Source organism: Leptonychotes weddellii, chromosome 1 (genome assembly GCF_054177405.1).
Source record: "Leptonychotes weddellii isolate Sample4059 chromosome 1, ASM5417740v2, whole genome shotgun sequence".
Taxonomy (NCBI): domain Eukaryota; kingdom Metazoa; phylum Chordata; class Mammalia; order Carnivora; family Phocidae; genus Leptonychotes; species Leptonychotes weddellii.
The window spans coordinates 28724253-28746210 of NC_138369.1; positions in this window are offsets into that span (position 1 = coordinate 28724253).

Here is a 21958-nt window from a genome sequence, read left to right on the forward strand (position 1 = left end):
CGGGCAGCGAACACCTCCCGGGGAGACCGCTGTCGGTCCCCGCTCGGCTGCGGAAGGCGGAGCCCTGGCTTCAATGGTGTCTTTGTTGTCCGATCCAGTGGGCGCGCCCGTTTGCCATTGGAATGCAAATGAGACACCTGCTTGGCAGCACCCCTTCCCCCCCCTCCCCGCGTTCCCCCCTCCCCGCGTTCCCCCCTCCCCGGTGGGCTCGGAGAGCGCCGCTGGCCGCCCCGGGACCCGAGCCGCAGGGAGCGGGTGGGGGGGTGGCGGGGGCGCACGGGGATTGGGACGGGACGCGTGAGTCCCCGAGCCCCCCCGCAGGTCGCCCTGGCCGGTCCCCGGCCGCTCTTCCAGCTGCAGGAGCGTGGTGCCTTTTTCCTGTTTTAGGGTTACAGCTACAGGAGGCAGTTGAATGAGAGTCAGGGTTGTAATTTAATTTCTCCAAACTCAGAGCTGTTTTCTCTCCAAATGTATAAGAGGCCAGGAAACGTTTCAAAGAACTGGGGAAACCGGTCCAAATTCAGGAATGTTAGAGAAGAAGAGAAGTCACAGGGTGAATGCTACTACTAATATAATATTTCTTAATAATCATCAAATACAATATCATGTATTATAGACCTTCATATAGCATGAAATAATGTATTCTTATATATGAAAATATATAGTAATCATCTTTTAGATATAGTTATGATAATATGTTATAGATGTTATGAAACATAATATTCATAATGTGCAAAAATAATTTTAATAATGTTTAAAAAACTGGAGGACCACTCCAAAATCATAAGGTTTTTAAGAGGAAGAGGAGACAGAGTGAAAATAATAATTTTATAATTATTTTAATGTAATTTATATTTAATGTTTAGTTACATATAATATTCTGTATCATAATACTTATGTGATACTCTATGATATAAATGTAACCATATATTAATTATTATTATTATCAAAGATAATATTTACTGATGGCTTACCAGGCACTGTGATAAACATTTTACAGGCTAATTTGAACAGTAATTTGAACAATAACCCTATGATGTAGATTCTGTGGGGTTTTTCCCTCCTTTTTTAAAATTACTGTTTTATTGAGATATAATTCCCATACCATACAATTCACCCACCTAAAGTATATAACTCAGTGGTTTTTATTATATTCAGTTTGCAACCATAACCACAGTCGACATTAGAACATTTCATCACCCCAAAAGGAAATTCCATACCCATCAGCAGTCATTCCTCATTCCCCTCTCCCCCCAAGCCTAAGCAACTACTAACTACTTTCAGTCTCTGTGGATTTGCCTATTCTGAACATTTCATATAAATGGAATCATGCCGTATGTGGTCTTTTATAACTTGCTTCTTACACTGAGCATAATGCGTTCAAGGTTAACCCATCTTAGAGCTACCAATACTTCATTCCTTTCTCTGACTGTCTAATAGTCCATTCGTTTATCCAAAATAGGCCTTTGAGTTGTTTCTACTTTGGGGTTATTATAAATGTCACTCTGGATATTGATGTGCAAGATTTTGTATGGTTGTATGCTTTCTTTTCTCTTGATAGTATCGTGTTTTTACCCCATTATATAGAAGAAACTATACAGAAATGTTAAGTAACTTGCCTAAGGTCACACAGCTAGTTAATGCTCTGAGACTCAAACCCAGTTCTGTCTCATGCTCTTAGCTACTCTCTCTGTTGCCCTGAAGTTTATCAAAGGTTAACATGTGGAGGGCGGGGACTCCCATCCCTCAGGGCCTCTGGAGAGACTCTGAGAAGAAACATAGCAGGAAGAGTTTCTCTGGATGGAAGCAGAGGATGAACTCTCTCCCATTAAGGCTGGTTAGTTAAGCCTGGGAGTGATTGCCAAGGGAGGGGTGAATTCCCCTTTTGAGATGAAGAAGCCTCTCTGGGGATGTTTAAGACATAGCAGGGGTGGATACCTCACTCCTGGGAATGGGGTTTTTGGCTCAAGGCTGTCCAAATGGCAGCCCTCATTCTGCATCTGGTGTCCAAATGGTGTTCACAGGGGCCAGGCCATAATTCGGGCCTCCCTCACCCCTTCTCAGCCCTGACCGCACCCCAGCCAGCCCAGCCTGCTTCCAAACCCCCGCCCTACAGAGCAGGACCTCCCAGACCTCCCTGTTCATCCCAGGCCCTGACCTACCCCTCCCTCTGGCTCCCACTTGGGTGTCTGCAGAGGGAGCTGGGCAAGGCCTGCTGAATCAGGGCCTTCGTTGGGTTGAGAGAAAGGTGATGCGGTCCAGAGAGGGTGGGAGTGGGGAGGGCAGGAGGAGCTGTTTTAGAATGCCCAGGGCAGGGCAAAGCAGGGTGGGAGAAGAGAGGAGCCACAAAGCCTCCCCAGGGGAGGTGATGCTAGAAACTGAGACCCCTGCCCCCATGCCACTTATAGAACCAGGGTCATTGATATATTTTTAGAGGATGTGGGTTTTCTTCTTAAACAATTCTACCAAAGAACAGATCCTGAATCCTGAAATTGTTACTGTGCCAGTTATAGAGAAAACAAAATCCACAGGCTTTTTCAGGGTAGGGAGGAGCTTGCACTGTGAAATGTAGTAGAAACAGTTTTAGCTTTAAAGTCTGACCCACAGTCTGTCCCTCACTAGCAATATGACCCTGAACGATTTTCTTAGCCTTTCACAGACTCCATTGTTTTCATGTATAAAATGAGGGTAATAGTAGCAAGACCTGCCTAGCTCAGTTATAGCCCAGGGTATATTCTTAGCAACTCCATCCCTACAGGTTGTTGTAATGTGGGAATGAGGAGGGTCCACAGGCCGGTGATTTGGGGGAACAGTGGTTTACAGGCTAATGATTTGGGGATACCATGGTTTTAAAAAACCTAAACAGGTTTCATGCTTGCATGACTTCTGAGAACATTTAATATACCGACCTTCATTAAGAATATCTAAGAAGGACCCCATTCTGTTGTGTTTTGCAAGTTTATTTAACCATGGACATTTGGGGGTATAGCACCCAGGGAGAGGTTGCAACCTGAAGGGCCAAGGGCCAAATCTGGCCAACACATGTAGAGTTCTTTGAGCAGCATGGCGCTGCCTTAAGTCTCCGAAATTTAAATCTGGTGAGATTTCACACATACATCATGAATTTTTACATGAAAATGAGCTTTTGAGCTTTTCAGTTTCTCTTGAAAAAAATCTAAAGATCGGGTCAAGCAGAGTCCTTGTTTGCACATGGTGACAGTGGGCCAGAAAACGGGTGATCGGAACAGCAGCTGCTCCTTCTAGATGGGGCACGTGTCTCCACTTAGTCACTGGCCCCCTGGGGCATTACAGTTTGTGACCCCTGAGAATCTAGTGCTGATCAAATGCTGAGATAAGAAATGCAAAATGGTGAATTTTGTCCACACGCCCCTTTGTTAAAAAAATTGTTGAGCACGTGCTCATTCATCATCCTTTCATGCATTGCTGAATGACATAAAATGTACATTATAAAGCAAATGCCAAGAATAGTGTAACAGGATGAGATTTAAAAAAAATATAAATGCGAAGTTTCCGTCTTCATCCTACACTCTTTGGAGGCCAGGATGCAGCTCCTCATCCAGAGGCTTACTCATGGTCATTCTCACATGTGATGGTTGGTTGATAGGATGCAAAGATGTCCAACTTGCTTGTTAAAGCAAAGCTGAACATGGAACCACCATCCCTGTAGCTGACACTGGGCTTAGTGTCTTGTGTTCCTGAGCTCCTCAATTCTTACAAGGAGATTATGAATTAAATTCTATTTTGCTTTGACTTTGTCCTTGAGGGTTGTTTCTTCTTTCTTTTAACTATGCCCAGTAGCATAAACCACAGTCTTTGGAACCCAGGCTGTGCCTGAAATACTCATTTAGGTCAATGCCAATCTAAAAGAGAGAAATTGATACACAACATTTCCCCCCCAAATACTGGTGAAGCGCTTGTGTTAGCCAGAAAGAACCGGGAAAAATATTACACAACTTAAAGGGACTCTTGAAGCAGCCACACTCCATTATGGTCCCCGAGGGAGCCATTGAAGAGTAAATAGTAACTACTCGTGAAGTCTTCTGAGATTTTAGATGAGAGGCTCACGCAGAAACCTTTTTGAAAAGTGTCCTTTATTATGTCGATTTGGACTTAAATTTTTGATGTTTCAACCTCATCCCCTAACAAATTTACAAAATAGCAAATAGCCGTGCAACCGATAATATTTGGGTTTCTTCATAAAATCTGGTAGTGAGGCAGAGGGAAGCAATTTGCAGCTAGAAAGCAGCCATAGACTGTATGTAAGTCAATGGGTGTGGCTGTGCTCCAATAAAACTTTGCTTACAAAAATAGGCAACAATGGGATTTGGTCCATAGGTCACAGCTTGCTGCCCCCTGATTTAGGCTCTGTTTCTCCCCAAAACATGCAAGAAGCAGGCAAGAGGCCACTTGGGAAGTGTTTAGCACATGTTCTTCAGAAGGAATTAGGGAAAGGAGCTTGGCTTGTGTGGGTAGAAGGGAAATGAGAGAAATTGAGCCTCCCTCGCCCTAAAAATCACCTAGACTCTTTGCAGAACAGGACAGTCTCAAAGTAGAAGGAAGAATGCTGGTGGGATTGGGAGAGGGGAGTGGATCCAGTTTTTGGTGCAGCTAATGAGAGTGTTGTGCTCACAAGGCTCCAGGCTCCTGCTATATGTTGCTATGTTTCCCAGTGCTCAAAATCCCTGGAAGTTGGAGGACAAGCCTGCAACTGTGTGTGCCAGCAAGCTCTGAAATGCTTCCATAACCATCCCCTCAAAGTACTCTGGGTTGTGCCATATGGAGAGGGCACCAAACATTCCCAGAAGCTCGCTGTAATCTTCAAGAAAGGGACATTTGAGAAAAATACCTTCTAGCATTTTTGTTTGTCCCTAAGCACCAACCAGGATATTTGTTTTCCCCCACATCTCCTATCTAACGAAAGTGTCTTCTCGAATCATCAGTTCCTCCTGATAAAGATTGTTATTGACAGTTCTCTCTGTCTCTACCTCTTTTTGGGAAGACAAAATCTCTTCTTCATCCCCCATCAAGCTCTTGACTAGAGAAATAAATACTTTCACAGAACAAGCCAGGCAGCTCCTCTCTAGGGATCACACTACCTTCAGTGTTCTTTTCTGCTCCATCCGCCCTGCCTCAGACACCAGGAAAGCATCAGGAAACCCTGAGTACCTAATGTGTAAGAGTCCTTGGATTGGGCTCTTCGTGTCTAGGAAAGGTGACCAAAATGAAATAAGGCTTCTCAGGTAAAGTCTACCTCCCTCCACCCTTGGTCCTCTTTACTTTCCCCCAGGCGACACTCAACATCTGGCATATCTCAGCTTGGTGCATCTCTGAATACTCCAAAATATATCTCCGTAATAAAATGCTGGACACAGGCTGTTGGTGGTTTGCTTACCTATATGTGATTTGCTTACCTATGTGTGAGGGTTTTTTGTTTCACCCTTTGACTCTTATAAGGGTCCCTGCAGTGCCAACCTGACAGTGGAACTGGCATTCCACCTTGAGCGGAGATGTTCATTTTCCAATCATCATAATTGAGCTCTTTGAGGAAAAGATTTTGAGATACGATTGGAGCATGGATTCTGGTTTATTTGATGTTGGCTCAAGTAGTAATCAAGCTGAAAAATTTCTAGAAGATCATCTGCCCATCCTCTGTCCAGACAACAACTCTGGTTCTCCAAGCAAGAATGATAATAATAGATGCAATTTCCCTTAATCAAGAGGTTCTCAAACTTGGGAGTGCATTACAGTCATCTAGAAGAAGAAGAGGAAGAGAAAGAGGAAAAAGAAGAAGAAGGGAAGGAAGGGAAAGGAAGGGAAGGGAAGGGGGGAAGGAAGGAAGGAAGGAAAAGAAAGAAAGAAAGAAAAAGAGAAGAAAGGAAAAGGAAAGAAAGGAAAGAAGAAAAAGAAAGAGAAAGAAAGAAGAAAAGAAAGAAAGAAAGAGAAAGAAAGAAAGAAAGAAGGGATGTCACCCGGGCCTACTTCTGATTCACTAGGACTGGGGGGCAGGACCTCAGAAGCTCTCTCTGTAAAATGTACACTGCCTACCCTCTCTCTGACCTAGGTCATTCTAATGTAGATGGGTTAGCGACCACAGCTAGAGACACACTTGCTTAACCTGAGGCTAAGGACTAACTCTGATACATAATGCCATGGTATTGTGGCACAGGGAGGGGGGGCGCAGGGGGTGTCTTTCTCTCTTTCACATACATCAAATCCCACAGTTGACATACATTATCTCACTTATTTTTATCAGAATGTCTTGACTTGAATCCATGTCCCCTCAAGAATATGTGAACAGATTTCAGAGCTCTGTGAACTTGAATGGGAAAATTCTTTTTTTCATTAAACTCTAACTAGAATTTAGCATTTCCATCAATTATGAATGCAGGCAACAAATCCAGTCCCAAAGGTATCTGTGACTTAATCATGAAATGAAGTCACAGATATGTTCATATCATATCACTGCTGTGGTAGATACCTGAACATATCATTTAGGCTCCCTACTGGTTAGAAATCATACAGTCTTCAGACCAACTGCTAAATCTTGTTATTTAAGGCATTACTAGAGACATTTATTTTTATATCAATTGATTTTAATAACAGTAATTGTATTTTAGTATGCTTGGTTTTGTTTGCAACCCTATGTATGTTATGCATTTAAAAACACAATTCTGAAAAGGGATCTGTGGCTTCCCGGACTGCCAAAAAGATCTTAGGCAAAAAAAGAAAAAGGTTTAAGAATCACCCTGATCAGATTACCACAATGACTCCTTGAGGATATCAAGGTAGTTACTATTATCCTCTTTCCAAGGATAAGGAAGCTTAGGGAAGTCAAGTGACAAGTCCGAGGTGGCAAAGCTAACAGGTAACACAGCCTGGACTCAAACTGGATGCTCAGGGTGCCTTACTGACCACAGTCAGTAAGAGAGGAGGAGGCCATGGCTGCTCTCTGAGCAGTAGCCAGCACTTAAGTTGGAGCAGTGGGGAAGAAAAAACATTGAGAAATTTTTGCATCTGGGGAAGGCTTTGGAGTAATTACCAGAACAGCCAGAGGATGAGCAGCAGCAGAGAGCTGAGCCTGTCAGGCTGAAGTCCACTGATTAATTGGTGCGGGGAACACAGCCAAAAGCAGAGAAGCCACACCAGGCCTCCATCCATTTGTCCATGCCCTGGGGTCAGAGATGGAGCAAATGGAACCTTTTATAAAAGAGGAAAGGGTGGAATGTGGCCATCGGGGGAGTTCTGCAAGAAATTCACAGGTGTTTTCTTATTGTACTCATCCCTCCCTAAGGACCTCTGGGTGTGCTGTTAGCCATAGAGGGGAGGGATGGGGTGCAGCTTGGCTGTGTTCTGCAATCTTTCATATGCCCCACCCCCACCTCTGTATTTTTTATGGGCTACAGTGGTTTCTATTGAAATCACAGAAGCCATGCTCAAGTCACAGGGAGCTGGGTCACTGGGAAATTCATTGTGTTCTTCAGCAAATGTCAACAGGTAAAACTGGAGGGGCTTTAGGTCTTTGAGAGGGTCAGGCATTAGGGTCACTCTACCCGGGCCATGAAAGTGACCTCTTTACTGTTCTGTAAGTCACTGCATCTTGGTGATTCTGCAGATTTAGGTTCAGGAGAAACTCATCAAATTCTTCTCTCTCTTAAGAAAAGGAAGCTCCAGAGGGTGATTTGGCCCATTTCTTCCCATTGAAATGCTGCTGTCAGTGTGTTAGTAATTGATACTCAGAGGCATTAGTGATGTGCAAGCCCAGCTGCTGTATATCAGGAGGCCATTTCCCCCGTAATATTTATTTGAATTATGAAATAGTAGAAGATTTGGAAAAGATTTCTTTTTTAATAAAAAAGAATCACTTTTAATGCACTACCCAGGAAAACCAGTGTTAATATTTTGGTGTTTTTTTCTTGTGGATAGACAGGTAGACAAATAGGCAACTTCCCTATGTCCATGATGTCTAGAAAGCATGCAAGTACAGCCTTTGGGTCCATAAAGACCCAGTCTCATTAGTAGGGTATTATGAACACAGAGTCCTACTGTGTTTCCTTTTGAGATATATAAAATCAGGTTCAGAAATGGAAGAATTCCTCCTTTTTTCTTTTCTTCCTCCTTTCATCTATCTTCCCACTCATGGCATCTCAGTTGCATCTTCTATCCTGCAAGCTTCTACCATCATACATGTGGTAACTGGCAGAGCATGGCCGTCTAACTTGGGAGGCTTTATCTGTAGCAGATTGTATTTTTCCTGCAGTGAGCAGTTTCCTGTAGGCCTCCAAGGACTAGGCTAAGGGTTTCAGATTCTTTAAGAAAAGAAAATGTAGCAGACTAACAACTCCCTCCTCTCTGGCCACTGTTAGCCATCTCTCATGGGGTAATTTAACTTTGTTTTGTGCTAAAAGACCCGCCCTTCCACCTAGAGAATAGGAAGATGGAAATAAATGGCAAGGACAGAGCACCCTTCCTGTTACATTATATGGTAAGACCTAACATTTTTTTAGCACTTAATGTGTGCCAAGGACTGTTCTCATTACTTATCATATAACTCATTGAATCTTCACATCAAGCCTGTGAGGGAACTACGGTACAGAGAAGTCGACTGATTTACAAGCCCTAGGTCATACAGTTAGGAAGTAGCACAGCATGAATTCTGACCCAGGCCATCTCGCCTGACAGCTCTCATCTTGGCAGGTTGCATTTTCCAAAGATGACAGCACCAATAGATATCTCATCCTACATGGCATCTTAAAACATATGGTAATTCTCCTCCATCCAACAGTAAGGATCTGCGTTGCTCTCTTTGAACCTGAGGGAATCCTTGTAACTGTCTTGACCAATACAATGTGCTGGAAGTGGCACTTTGTGATTTTCAAAGCCAGGTTATAAAAGGCAATACAACTTTTGCATAGCTCTTTCTCTCATGGAACATTTCCCCTTAGAATCCAGCCACCATGTTGTAAGGAAGCCCATGCCACATGGAAAGGCCTAGTGTGATGCTCTGCCTGATAATCCCAGTGAAGCCCCCAGTCCAAGAGCCAGCATCACCCACCAGACAAGTGAGTGAATGGACCCTTGGAAGATTCCAGCCCCAGGCTTCCAGTCTTCCCACTGAGATTCTAAGAACTCACAGAGCAGAGCCAAGTTGTGTTCATGGTGCTCTGTCTGAATTCCTGACCTACAAAAATTGTGAAAGTTAAAAAATGACTTCCATTGTTTGAAACCACTAACTTTAAAGGTAATTTGTGAGATAGACAGAGTAACTGGAACATTGCTCTTAACAGTTATAGCAGGGCAAAGATAAGCTCTCAGCAGCAACTCTCCATCCCTCCTTTGTCCTGGCCCGCTCTGGTACACAAGCAGCTTGAGTTTGCCATGAAGAAAATCTTGCCTGGATTTTTCTTGGTCCAACTCCATTGGGACAATTATTTCCATTAGGCTTTCTATTATTGTTTAAGTTTTTTTGTTTTGCTCAGTTTTCATAGGTCTTTCACTGGGGAATAAGAAGCTATTTCGGAACACGAAAGCCAAATGCCATTTTAAGCCAGATGTAGAATTGGCCTCTTTTAGGAAAATATAGCCAGTCCTTCAACAATTGTTGACTAAGGAGTTACTCAGACCAGTACTGGGTTTTGTCCAAGCAAGTTCATTCAGTCAAGAGATAATGTACAATAATTTCCAAAAAAAAAAACAGTAGAAATGCACCATGTGTTTGAAATCTTGACTGTTTGATCCTCTGTGTAATCTCTTCTCTGGAAAAAGAAAAAGAAAGAGGAGAGGAAGATCAAACCAAGAGAGAAATATAAAGGCCTAAGGACTAAGTGAGATAATGTACTAATGTTAAGTTTGATTACAAGAGTCAGGATGTTTAGGGTTTATAAAGCTCTGGCCTCGGGCGCCTGGGTGGCTCAGTTGGTTAAGCGACTGCCTTCGGCTCAGGTCATGATCCTGGAGTCCCGGGATCGAGTCCCGCATCGGGCTCCCTGCTCAGCAGGGAGTCTGCTTCTCCCTCTGACCCTCCTCCCTCTCATGCTCTCTGTCTCTCATTCTCTCTCTCTCAAATAAATAAAAAAAATCTTTAAAAAAAAAAAAAAAAAAGCTCTGGCCTCCAAAGTCCCCACCTCGGAGATTTTATACATGTTTTGAGAGCTTTTTCCTCAGATGTAAGCATGGCTCAATTCTTTTAGCCCTCTACTGAATATCCCTGTAAAATGTCCATATGTGACAATACAGTTTAAAAGGCTTAGTTGGGGGGATTGAGGAAAAGAGGTGGTAGCAGGTAAGAGGTCACCACCCTCCATTAACATAAGGAAAATACATGTGCCATTTTCACATGGATTTTGATGCCCAGACACCTATAAGTGGATATATATTTGCATATATCACATCCAGGTTTGAAGAGTTGTCCTCCTCAGTAAAATGCCTCCTCAAATTCTGAGTATGTCTGTATACATATTCCTCCATTCCCATAGTTATAGGTCTGGGAAGGGAAAAAAAAAAAAAAGAAAGAACAAAAAGAGAGGAGAGAGGTAAATCAAAATTAAATACGTAAATGCCCTAGTTTGAATTTTTAGAGCTTCAGAATTGCTATTCCATCTCAGGATCCCCAAAAGAACAGATGGCACATGCAAAAAAGATTATTTGAGAAGGTTTTATTTGCAAAGGGTCTACTCACAATAATATGGTTATAGAGAACCAAAGGGGAGAGTGCATAAATGGAGGACTAGCAGGAGTGAAGTCTACCACCTTAGCCTAAAGGGGAGAGAGAGAAGTAACCAGGACTAAAAAAAAGAGTCTCATAGAACAGCTGCTTTGAGAGAAGCTGTGACCTTCTGTCAAGGTATAGTTGAGGAGCTCTCAAAATGGACTATAAGAATTAATATCCTGATGTCACTCTCTTTCCTCCCTTTTGCCTGCTAGAACTTTCCATTGACTCAACCCACCTTGAAGCCAGAGGTCCAAGAAATATTGAGGTCAGCTCCTGAAGTGGACAACAGAGTAGAGAGGGTAGTGAATCTAGAGGACAAAGAAGAGATATCCAGCACATTTGCCACCCCACACCTATAAAAGTTTTCAAAATCAGAAAATGCTTGCTTGTAGAGGGTGCTAAATTTTATTAGTAATGCCTAAAAAGTACAAATTCAACTTTAAACCAAATATAGATTTTAGAAAGACATTTACAAGAGACTAAGATTTATCACTTATCTTCTTGGCTCAAATATAATTGAGTTCTCTGGGTGTGTAGCAATAAACGTCATTCCTATTTATCTCATCTTCACAGTGATAACAAATACACCATAAACTCATGAGCATTGTATCTCAATAAGTGATCCTTTTAAAGCCTACGGCCAATAATGTCTACCCTCTGTTAACCCACCCCTTCCTCACGGTGTGGAGTAAAAGCTAGAGTCTTTGCAATGGCCTACAAGACCCTAAATATTAAGTCCCTGGTAACTTCTCTGAACATAACCTTATTCTTTTTTTGGCTTACCTGATCTCAGCCAAACTGGTTCAAATACATCAATCATAATCTGCCCCAGGATCTTTGCACTTGTTTCCACTGCTCTTTCCCAAGCATAAACATGACTCCCTCCCTTTCATGGACATGTGTTCAAATGTCACCTTGAGAGAAGCCTGTCTGACAATTCTATATAAAATAGTAACTAAAGCAAAATGTGTTTTTCAAAAAAGCCCACACCAGTATTTCCCATATGATTTTCTGGAAATTTGCCACTGCTCCTCAACAGAGAAGCTGTATTTTTTCTCTCCGGGGATGGGACTTGTGACTGCCTCAGCAAATAGAATGCAGGAGAAATAATGCTGGGGATTTTTGGAACTAGATCTTAGAAAGTCATACAGCTTTCTTCTGATGCTCTCCCTTTCTCGGGATATTTGCCCTTGGAACTCAGCTACCATTTTGTAAAGAAGCAAAGGACACACAAACAGACCACATATAGTTACTTCATTCACCAGCCCAAGCTGAGGTCTCAGCAGACAGCCAGCATCAGTCACCAGATATGGGAGTGAATGAGCCATCAGGTGGTTCCAACCCACAGCCTTCAAGCTGCCCCCAGCTAATGTCAAGTGGAGTAGACAAGAGCTATTCCTGCCAAGACCTACCCACATCACAGATCCATAAGCAAAATGAATGGTTATTTATGCCACAATTTTTTTGGAGTAATTTGTTATACAGCCTTAAGTGGAATATATTTTTGGTGCCAAAAGCGAGATGCTGTGGCAACAAAAAGTCTAAAATATGTGGGAATGGTTTTGGGACAAGGTTGCAGGCAGAAACTGTAAAATCCTCAAGGAGAGTATTAGTGAAAGCCTAAAGGTTCTTGAAGAGACCATTAAAGAATGCCTGATAACCCCTGATGAAGCTATCCATGAGGGTGTAAAGGAAGGTGAGAAAAATGTTTTCGGAAGCTGGGGGAAATCCTTGTTATGTCATGAGACAAAGTTTAGGAACACTGTTCCTGAAGCAATGTGGAAAACTAATGATGTACCTAACTAACTGGACGATTTGGCAAAGGAAATTTCAGGCAGAATCTTAAAAGTGTCTTCTGGCTTCTTCCCATTGTCCCTGATAAAATGAGAAAGTAAAAAGATGACCTTAAAAAAAAGGAATTATTCACATTTCAAGTAACATTTAGAAGAAATATAAAGGAGCCAGGACTTGATGTGTTAAAAAAAATAAAATGATTCCTAATTCCCAGCCTCCTCAGTAATCTCAAATTCTGAGATAGCCTCAGAGCAAATATTAAGCCCGGGACCAGATCGTAAGAGCCTTTGGTAGAACATCAGAAATACACAAGCCAGTGCCTCAAGACCTGCTTTGCTCAGAAAGAAGGCCCTCTGGTGATCTTACAGGAATGCTCCCCAGATCCTGTTAACTAACAGAGCAAAAGGCCTGATGAGTACTGTTCATTAAAAGTTGTACAGCAAGCCCAAGGTAGAGAAGGGCTTATTTGGCAAGATTGGTGGGTGTAGCTTTTGTCTAATGGAATGTATTCAGAATGTATTGATTCATAAGAAACCCATGAGGTTTTTAATATAACCGTATCAGCTTAGGAAAGGGAGGTTTAGTCAACATTTTATATGCAGAAAGCTGACTGAGAAATCCATTCAGCTGTCACACAGGCCATTTTTTATCGAAAAGGAAAGAAGACTTGGAGGGCATAACCAAGAGCCAGGGTGCACCATTGCCAGGTGGTAGTACTGCAGTCTAGTCACATAAATGGCAACATGTACCCTACTGGATTTCAAAATTGGTATGGATTCCTGCGTGCTTCCCATTTCCCCCCTTTTGGAAGAGAAGGGTCTGTAGCAGTTACTGTATACCTGTCCCATCAGTATGTGTTCCATATAAATGTCACAGCCCAATTCTTTCGTGAGTTCACGAGTCTCGAGATCAGTGAGAACTATCCCTAGAAGCTCTACTTGAAGAACCAAACCCAAAGAGCCCCAGGTGCATATGAGTATGATCTAGATGGCAAAGTCTGGGACTGTGAGCCTGAAATGGAAGCCATAATGCGAGTAGACTTTGCAGTCCTTGGGGAGAGTGTAAGCTGCTTCGAATATGAGAGGGATATAAATTACAGTAGCCATAGGGCGGATGGTGGCAAAGCGAATTTTCCAAAATAGTCACAGCAATGTTTCTGGTCTCCCATACACTTCCATAACCTTGCTACTTTCTATCAGGTGGAATCTATTTATCCTTCCTTTTGGAGGAACCTGAGAAATGTAGCATCCATATAAAAGTAATTATAAAATGTTGTTGAAATGCCTTTAAAAAAAAAACAAAATAAATGGAGATATGTTATAGACAGGAAGACTTGATGTCATAAAAATATTAATTATTCCTAAATTAATCCATAAATTCAAAAAATCTAATTACCATTTTAATAGGCAGGACTATTCATGGAACTAACTGGCCAAGCTGGTCCTGAGATTCATGTGGAAGAGGAAACAGCTATATAAAGCCAAGGCAGTTATGATTAAGAGTAAAGTAGAATGTGGAGGAAAATATTTGCACTGGTATATGTCAACATTATAAATCTATAGCAACGAAAGAAAATGTTGTGGAACTGGTCCACAGATGGGTAGGCCAACAAAATGGGCTAGAGAATCAAGAGCTATCTTCATGCATTTATGAATACTTGATTTATGATAATAGTGGCTATGCAGAGCAGCGGGAAAGCGATTGTCTTTTCAATAACTGGTGCTGGGACATTTGAGTATCCTTAAGTAAAAACATTAAATCAGAGCTTCTCTCTATTCTATTTCCAAGTGGATTCTAGACTTAATTGTGTAGGTAAAAATATAAAACTTTTAGAATAAATGTAGGAAGATGTCTGAATGACCTTAGAGAAGGGAAGCATTTCTTAGATGATACATAAAAAGCACCAAGTGTAAAGAAAAAGTTTGGTAAAATTGACTACATTAAAATCCAGACCTTCCATTCAAAAACAAGGTGCAAAGAAATTCACTCACTTGGGGGAAAGTACATGTGATCCATATAAAACCACAAAATATTAGCATCCAAGATACATAAATAACCCTTTCCCATCACTAGTAATTTGGAAGATGCAAATTAAAACCAGAATGAAATACTTTTCACAGACCTCAGGTTGGCCAAAAATTTCAGTCGGTCAATATTAAATGCGGGTTGAGAACGTAGGGGAAAGAAAAATTTCACACCTGCTCATGGGATTATAAATTAGTCTTTACAGAGCACTTTGGCAGTCTTTAATAAGTTGAAGCCACACGTCATATATAACCCACTTCTAGGCATATATCTTACAGGAGACTTCTGCCCACATGCACAAAGCACCCTGTCCAGGAATATTTGTAAAGCCATTATGTGTTATATGAAAACATTGGAAACAAGCTAAATGTTTATCAGCTAGAAAATGGAAAAACAAATTGTGGTTTATTTGTGCAATGGAATGTTTTAAAGCAGTTAAAAAGAGTGAGCTTTTATATAGAGAGAGATATATATACATGGATAAATCCCTAAAATATGATGTTGAATTTTTTAAAAAATCAGGTTGTAAAATGATGCAAACAGAATGATCCACTTACAGAAAGTTTTAAAAACATGTGGAACAATACTCTATAGTTTATGATACTGCACGTGTGGTAAAAATATTAAAACATCCTTGGGGATGATAACAACAAAATCCAAGATAAAAACAAAATCCATCTGTGGATGGAGGGGAATAGAAATAAAGAGGGGTTCTGAAGAGTTTCAGGCACTTTTGTGTTGTGTTATTTCTTTGAAAGGAAAAGGGGGTTGTGGCAAATTGTTAAGATTTCATAAAGTTGGGGCGCCTGGGTGGCTCAGTTGGTTAAGCGACTGCCTTCTGCTCAGGTCATGATCCTGGAGTCCCTGGATCGAGTCCTGCATCGGGCTCCCTGCTCAGCAGGGAGCCTGCTTCTGCCTCTGACCACCCCCCCCCTCATGTGTTCTCTCTCTCTCATTCTCTCTGTCTCAAATAAATAAAAAAAAAAAAATCTTTAAAAAAAAAAAAAAGATTTCATAAAGTTATGCTGTAAGTGGCGTTCAATGTATCATTCTCTATCCTTTCCTGTTGACACACTTTTTTTTTTTTATAAAAGCTGTATGGGAGTCATAAGCCTCCATGAGTTCATATGGTTTGTCACTTTATTTGTGGATCTAGTAAGACACTTGGTACACAATTTCTGCAGAGAATGTTCTGTCAGCATGTGAAATTCTGTTTATATTGTGCTCTGAAGTCAAGTCTACACATCCTCAGCAAACCTCTTCAGTTCTAAGTAAAATGATCAATCAGGTTATTCCGCCTTTCCTGGCAAAGGGTTTTTTTTTTTTTTCTTTTATGTTTATCCTCAGAAAATCCACTTCCAACCAGTCTAATCTACAAAAGAAAGTTAAGGTGTAATCAAATTATCTCCCAAATTGTCTAAGGACCAGAAAGAAAAGAAAAATTCAGCACACCCACTGTGGTTTCTAAGGCCATGCTAAGCATCACATTTCAATTTTCCAGAATGAGAAGGGAGATGGACTCATCAAAGAAGATGATCAAGGTTTGAGTTAGAAACTCTTGGTTCTTGAACTTTCTAGGAGGTCATTCCATCTCCATGCCTGTTTCTACATCTCCATTCACCTCACTGTTCTAAGAAAAAGCAATGTAGGATTTGGGTTGATTATCCAGAAATGAGAGCAAGTGGATAGCTTTGTTTTGTGTTATTTCTTTATTTACTTATTCATTTTTTTAGATGGCAAACCATATATATACTCTTTGGTTACATTCTCTAAAAGCAGACTGAAAGAAAAGGATTTAGGTGAAAGTAGTTAATCTGGAGAGGAAATCCTAGGCAGCACAGTGAGGGAGTAGAGGAATGAGACAGAAAAGAGAAGAACGGTAATCAGGGCATGTGAATGAGCAGGTTGCTGCTCTGGGTAACTGGGGCTCAGTTTTGCTGGACATTCTTCAAGGGACTGTGTAAAACCCTTGAAATCAGCCCTACAAATCATAACAAAGCAGGAGTATCTACCACCTCCTCATTCCTAGGGAAATGACCTCCTTGCACTCAGGCCCGTACCTCCTGCAATCTAGTCAAGCAGGCTCCTGTGGGTCACATAAAGCCCTCAGCCTAAGTTCAGAAGCCAGCTGTGCACAAAAGAACTCCACAAAAATTTCAGGTGTCATCCAGGATGGGCCAGGACAATCTACCCACAGCATCTGACAAAGATAGCTACAATAGAGCACGCTGTATCATGTTCTCCAACGCATGGGATGAGTACCACCGGTGGTTCAGGAGATGATTTTAGATGATTCCAGGTCATGATAATTACATTGAATCATGTAGTGAGAAAGTTCTTTTCACTTTTGTTTCAACCCTTCTCATGATCCAAGGAAAAGATCTCATTTTGGTCCTAATTGTTATGGGCTGAATAGTGTCACTCCAAAATTCATAATTTGAACTCCTACCCCCACAGGTACCTCAGAATGTGACTGAATTTGGAAATAGGGTCTTTGAAGAGGTAATTAAGTTAAAATGAAGTCATTAGAGTGGGCCCTAATCCAATATGACTGGTGTCCTTATCACAAGACGAGGTTTGGATACATATAGTATAGAGGGAAGACCACGTAAGAACACAGGAAGAATGGGTGCCTGGGTGGCTCAGTCGTTAAGCATCTGCCTTCGGCTCAGGTCATCATCCCAGGGTCCTGGGATCGAGCCCTGCATTGGGCTCCCTGCTCAGCAGGAAGCCTGCTTCTCCCTCTCCCACTCCCCCTGCTTATGTTCCTACTCTTGCTATCTCTCTCTCTGTCAAATAAATAAATAAATCTTAAAAAAAAAAAAAAAGAATACAGGGAGAAGATGGCCACAAACAAGCCAAGATAAGCCTCAGAAGGAATCATCCCCACCAATACCTTTGTCTTGGACTTCTTGCCTCCAGAATTGTGAGAAATTAAATTTCTGTTATTTAAGCCACCAAGGCTTTGATACTGTGTATGGTAGCCTTGGCAAACTAATACATTAATTACATCTTATTATGGCTTATCTCCAGCACTTGTTAGCTCCCTGATTAGCAGAGTCATCTTCAGGCTCAGAACTTTTTAGTGACAACTCGGGACGCCTGGCTGGCTCAGTTAGAGGAGCGTGCAACTCTTGATCTCGGGGTCGTGAGTTCGAGCCCCACATAGGGTGTAGAGATTACTTAAATAAAAACCTTTAAAAAATTAAAACTTTAAAAAAACAAAAGAACTTCTACTGGCAACCACAGCTTGCTAAAATGTGCTAACACTGTCCTGTTTCCATTGCATTTATTTTTACAGTTACCTTCAACCTATCACAAGTGGTTGATTACCAGCAACAATGCAAAGTTTCCCTTTTAACTACATGTATATAATTTTTTAAGCCAGCCAATTTAAACAAATAATAGAATCATGAAGATGGTATGAAATGGGAAGTCTGAGAAATTCTGTGAGCTCTATCTAGAGCAGCACGTTATGATGGAAAGAGTGTGACCTTGTCAAACACCCAACCCCCTTGAGCTTCAGTACCCCTAATATTGATCTCTTAGGGAGGTGGGAAAATTCAAATGGGATGTTTGTATAGCAACAAGCACTCTGCCTAGAAGTAATAATAGCTTAGGAAAGCTATTAATCAGGTATCAGAATACTACTAATCAGATATTAATCAGATTTAATGTAATTCTCTTAGAAAAGTCCCTTTCTCATCATTTTGTCCCATCATAAGAAACTGGGGTTATGCAATAACTGGCTTATTTTCCAATTTAATATATCCTTTTTTATTATAGAGAGACATGGGAAAGCATTAATTTTCATTTTCCTCTACACAAAGTCAATAAAGAAATAAAATAGTTTAGTTTCACTTTTAAAAGTAGTACTTAATACTTTTTAATTTTTATTTATTTTTTTTAGTACTTAATACTTTCTATTTTAATTCCTGTATAGTTAACATACAGTGTTATATTAGTATCAGGTGTGCAATAGAGTGATTCAACACTTCCATGCAACACCTGGTGCTCATCATGATAAATGTACTCTTTATTCACTTCACCTATTTCACCCATCCTCCCCCCTACCTCCCCTCTGGCAGCCACAAGTTTGTTCTCTTGTATTTAAGAGACTGTTTTGTCATTTGTCTCTTTTTTCTTCATTTGTTTTGTTTCTTAAATTCCACATAGGAGTAAAATCATATGGTATTTGTCTTTCTCTGACTGAATCATTTCACTTAGCATTGTACCCTCTAGATCCTGCCATGTTATTGCAAATGACACAATTTCATTCTTTGTTATTACTGAGTAATATTCCATAGTGAGTGTGTGTGTGTGTGTGTGTGTATGCCATATCTTCTTTATCCATTCATCTATAGTTGGAAACTTGGGCTCCTTCCATGGTTTGGCTATTGTAAATAATACTGCAATAAACATAGGAGTGCATATGTCTTTTTGAGTTAGTGTTTTCATGTTCTTTGGGTAAATACCCATTAGTGGAATTACTAGAGTATATGGTAGTTCTATTTTTAATTTTTTGAGGAGCCTCCATACTGTTTTCTACTGTGGCTGCACCAGTTTGCCTTCTCACCAATAGTGCACAAGGATTCTTTTTCTCTCTACATTCTAGCCAACACCTGTTGTTTCTTGTGTTGTTGATTTTAGCCATTCTAACAGGTGTGAGGTGATATCTCATTGTGGTTTTGATTTGCATTTCACTGATGATGAGTGATGCTGAGCATCTTTTCATGTGTCTGTTGGCCATTTGCATGTCTTCTTTGAAGAAATGTCTGTTCATGTCTTTTGCCCATTTTTAATCAGACTGTTTGTTTTTTTGGTGTTGAATGGTATAAGTTCTTTATATATTTTAGATACTAATCCTTTATCGGATATGTCATTTGCAAATATCTTTTCCCATTCAATATGTTGTCTTTTAGTTTTGTGGATTGTTTTCTTTGCTGTGCAGAAGCTTTTTATTTTGATGTAGTCCCAATAGTTTACTTTTGCTTTTTGTTTCCCTTGCCTCAGGAGACATATCTTGAAAAATGTTGCTATGTCTGCTGTTAGAGAAACTACTGCCTATGCTCTTTCCTTGGCTTTTTAGGATTTCAAATCTCACATTTAGGTTTTTAATCCATTTTGTGTTTATTCCTGTGTATGGTGTAAGAAAGTGATCCATAACTGGGTTCTTCTGATCTGTTTGGAACTGCTCAGTCCATGTCTTTTGGATGTTGGGAAGCCAAATGAGGGAGCAGGTTTGGAAGCGCCTTAGAAAGTTTGCACACAGACGGAGTGGTGATGGGGTTACCACTCATGCCATGTTGTAGCTGTGCTATTTGATTTGTGTATCTTGGTTGCATTCATTAAAATGAACCACAGTGCTAAAAACTGCAGTTTTTTTCTCAGGGCTTTTTCTCTTAATATGAGAAGTGTTCGCAAGTTTCTTATCCAAAAACTAGAATACTAGGGGCCCTAAGAGCCTTCTTCTGGTGCCACAGGTCTTCAGCAGAGAAAAATTTGTCATCTCGGAATTTTTGAGACCTGTATGACACAAGGTAGTTTGAGTCAATGTTCTTAAAACAGTGAAAATGCCGATTTAGAATACAATGTCGTGTTTCTTTCATTGGGGAAAAAAGCAACATGGAAATCCCCAAAGTATGAGTTATTACTGGGTTCTTTCTTGTTGTTACAGTATTTCGTTAAGGTTTTTTTTTTTCCCCCAGGGCTGTCTTGAAGGTCTGACATTATGTCCTGAAAAGCCCTTACCTGTGGGCAGGATCTTCAGGAATGTTTCCACTGACTTCCAAAGGATGCAATTCCTTTTGTGAATATGCCACCAATAGTGAATAAAGGGAAGGGCAGCCCTCAGGAAAAGCAAGGGGGTAGATATCAAGGTGTGGAGAGGATACTAATAACAGAATTCTATCTGGCCTTAGGTTATTCTTGAAATTAATCAAGTCTCACCAAGTGGTAGATTTCAAAGCAAAAGAAATGAACAGTCACAATGAAGAAAAGAGAAAGTCTATACCTTCTTGTAGTTAACATTCTTGTGTAGGATTTTAACCTCTTCTTGTGCCAGGGACCCCATGGCAACTTTTGTAAAGTTTATGGATCCCTTCTCAAAATAGTATTTTCAGCTGTATAGAATAAAATACATAGAATTCAAAGAAAAACAATTGTATTGAATTTCAGTAACTTGTAACACTGTGCTTGACCCCACATTACTGCATGGTCTATCAGCAATAAATTACTTTAAGTAACACAATTCAATAATTATCTCAACCATCCACTATGTTTAAACTTATCTTTATTCCCAGACTGCATGCCTAGTCCTGTTACAAAAGGCCATGCGGCCTTATAAATAATTAAGAATTCTCATCTGAATAGTTAAAAAACAAAATTCAACCAAGTAGGGGCGCCTGGGTGGCTCAGTCATTAAGCGTCTGCCTTCGGCTCAGGTCATGATCCCAGGGTCCTGGGATCGAGCCCCACATCGGGCTCCCTGCTCCATGGGAAGCCTCTCCCTCTCCCACTCTCCTTCCTTGTGTTCCCTCTCTTGCTGTGTCTCTCTCTGTCAAGAAAATAAATAAAATCTTTAAAAAAATTTTTTTAAAAATTCAACCAAGTAAAGTTTAAAGATCTTATTGGCTTTATTCAATGATTCATGAAGCAGGCAGCATCTCATCTAGCAGATAGAAAGGAGCTCCAAGGAGCTGTACAAAATGAAAGACTTTTATAGGTAGAAGGGAGCAGGAACAAGGAAGTTATACCAGGCAAAAAAGTAGGTTGATTGTTGCAAGGTCACTTCCTTTAGGGGATAGCAGGGGTCTAGTAGGCAGATTACCTAACTATGCTGATCAGGTGGTTCCTGATGGACTAATTTAAGATTCCATTTTTGGGAGAGCTGAAATTATAACTAAGTTAGCTCTTAGGTTGGTGGCATGGGGTTTAGCATAAGTGACTCCATTTGGAGCCTATTGTTGCGTTTTTAACAGGACTTTCCAGTCTTATAAAATTTTAACAAATGGTAGAAACAACTCTTTCTATGTATTGACTAACATTGTAAGTAGGAAATACTAGAAAGCAATGAGATGACTGGGTCACTGATATAAGAAGCCATGATTTCACTATTTGGTGGCTGAATGACAACCAGGCACAGAGCTTCTCTATAATTGGCTGGCTATGCCTTGTGAGCATCTCCGGACAAGAAGGCTTCACTCACATGTCATCTCACTGTGACCCTAATGACTACCATAATTTCAAAGTGATGAGCATAAATGATAAATGAGAATAAATGATATTAAGATATTGTTGACAACTATAATATGGTAAAACACATCTGTGACTTTTCTTGACAAAAAGTCACAGGCCCCACTAAACCATGGGATTTACTCCTATACTCATAGTTGAAGGAAATGCTAAATT